The sequence below is a fragment of the Ursus maritimus genome, unplaced genomic scaffold (assembly GCF_017311325.1).
Source record: "Ursus maritimus isolate PB19 unplaced genomic scaffold, ASM1731132v1 scaffold_7, whole genome shotgun sequence".
Taxonomy (NCBI): domain Eukaryota; kingdom Metazoa; phylum Chordata; class Mammalia; order Carnivora; family Ursidae; genus Ursus; species Ursus maritimus.
The window spans coordinates 46,978,898-46,981,569 of NW_024426885.1; positions in this window are offsets into that span (position 1 = coordinate 46,978,898).

A 2,672-nucleotide genomic window follows, 5' to 3' on the forward strand; every position below is an offset into this window, starting at 1 on the left:
AAGCAGGAACTTCTAAGGAAGGCATTTGTAAGTCTGTCTGGGGCAGAACATTCCCAGATGGCCTAACACAGAGTGTGGCCACCTGCCAGGGCTCTCGGCCACCGGGCAAGGACGGCCACATGCTACCTGGCAGCGTCTAGTCCCCACCAGCCGACCGGGGGTGGCTCTGAACAGCGGGAGGCCTGATCTCACTCACCCACGTACTTTGTCCCTTCATCTGTACAAATAGCCCTGGTTGCTTTTTTGTTTTTGTTTGTTGTTTTTTAAAAAAAAGGACTCGGTCTCTGTTGTTGAGTCAAGGTATTTTAAAAACACCAGCAAAGGCTATAACCAGGTCATGAAAATGTTGAATATTATCAAAGACAATACTAAAATATTCACAAAGATATTTACAAAAGCAATTCTTAAAATAATTGATTTGCATACTGAACACCACACTGTCTGAAAAAACCTCGACAACGGGACAAAGGAAAAGGGGGCGGGGATCATGGCAGCTTTCCTACAGAGAACCTTGTGCCGGCTGTCTGGTAGAGTGACTGGAAAACCAACAGCTGGGGCCACCGTTCCGGTCAAATCCAGAGGAGTGCTGGGGACCACCCGCCACGGGGAGGGGGGAAGGGGGGGACACGGAGATTGAGAACACGGGACAGTGGACGGAAAGCAGGAGGCCCCAGGCAGCAGCAGGGAGGGGGCGCAACGAATTCACAGACGTGACCCAAGTGACCCGACGGCCCAGCAGCATCACAGGCCATGCGGCTTAGGTGGGGGCACAGAGGACCCCCCAAACAAACGGACACCCACACAAGCTCCCCAGGAGACTCCAAGAGCAGTAAGCCGGATGGAGCGAAGCAGTGGAGGGAAAACCAGAGGCTGCTTCTGCTCGAGCGAGCAGGAGTGTGGGCAGCTTTGCAGGGCAGAGGGACACAGAGGGAGAGAGAGGCCGGCAGCCAAGCGCGGCACGGAAACACCACGGGATGCTGGCGGGCACATTCCGGCACGTGTGGTGACGGACTGGGGTGCAGCCGGGGCAGCCTGGAGCACAGGGACAGACGGGGCAGCCGGGCCGGAGAGACGCCAACGCCCGGGGTGCCTGCTGCCAAGGCTACGCAGGCGCCCGAGCCCGCGCCTCCCCTGCCTCTCCACCGGCACCCCCGGCTGGCAGGGTGGACAAGGGAGAACAGGGACAGAGGGAAGCGGGTGTCCCATGTAACAGTCTGGGAGAGGTGGGTGGGGGTGGGAGGAAGGAAACAGGACGCATGGAGAGAAATGGTTTGCTTGCCGTCCAAGTCCACCGTCCCTTTTCTCAGATGACTTCGTAGCTTAATTAAATTGTCATTTAAAAACAGGGAGTGGCTTGGAGCAAAGTTGTAAGTTGCCGTTCCTATCCGACTCTGGCTGGCGGCATCCCCCTGCCCCCCAACTAAGGGCACAATAATTTCGGCTGGGTACTCTCTCTCTGTCCGCGCCCCCGCCCCTGGAGGCCAGGGCGCCCCCCCTCCCTCCGCGGCCTGAGTCCAGAGGTCGTGGGGCCAGCTGTGTTGTCCTGGCTCTTGAGGAGGCCCTGACCCCCTTTCCCACCAGTCCCCAAGCAGGAATGGCACACCCTCTCTCAAACACAGAATCTTGTCCTTTTTCTCTGCTTTCTGAGAGAGGAGTGTTTTTACAGGGTATCTTGGCTTAGAGGTCAGGGGTCAAAGTGACGACCTTGGCCCCTGAGAGAGTTCTCTTTCCCAGAGGTTTGTGCTTTTCTGTGGTGGGTGGTGGTGGTGGTGGTGGGTGGGCCGTTCTCACTGCCGCCAACCGTCACTGTTCCTCCAAGGTTGGGGGGTGGGGCCTGCCTGGGTCTCGGGGTGCCCCTCTCTCAGGCTCACAGTCACTTGAAGGAGGCTCTGGGCCAGGAAGCAGGGAGGCAGGATTACAGTTTAGAAACCGGAAGAACCTCAGGGGCACTGGAGGGTCGTTTGGAATCAGCACACACAGAGGGACCGGATGCCTTCGTCAGCGTGTGCCCTCTCGCCGGGCCGGTTCCCCACCGCGAGGGTCATCTTCAGGGGCACCAGACCCACACAGCCTTCACAGTGCACCCTCCCGCCCCTCCGCTCTGAGAAGGCCGCAGCAGGGGCGGTCTGAGGGCATGGGCTCCCAGTGGTAAAGTGTGTGGGGGACAGATGGGGAAGGAGGCAGAGTGGGGAGGGATGGCCCCAATGGAGGGGTGGGCTTCAGTTGTTCTCAAAGAGAGACAGGAGGTCATCGTTACTATTGCTCGGCAGGTCAGGGGGATCCAGGTACGAGAGGAGCTCATCGGGATTTGTGAGTTCTGGAAGGAGCTGGAAAAGAAGTACAGAAGCCCACATGAGGTGTCAGCTGAGGGGCTGGGATGGCCCAGGGTGAGGACTGCGGGGGCACGTGCCCTCTAGCTGCTGCCCGGAGTCCTGGCCCAACAGGGGAAGCTAACCGTGCCGGCTGTCCTCAAAGGCACCCAGGCCACTGTGCTAGTCTGCGGCACACCTGTGCTTACTTCCAGCGTGGTGGTGGGGGGCCTTGGCCTACCAGCTGGCAAGGCTCATAGCAGGTCAAGGGGCCTTCTCTTGATCCCAGTGTGCCTCCGGCCCGAAGACTCTGCCCAGAGGGGGTGTGGGTCACGAGGGTCTCCCAGTCGAAACCGTGTGGCT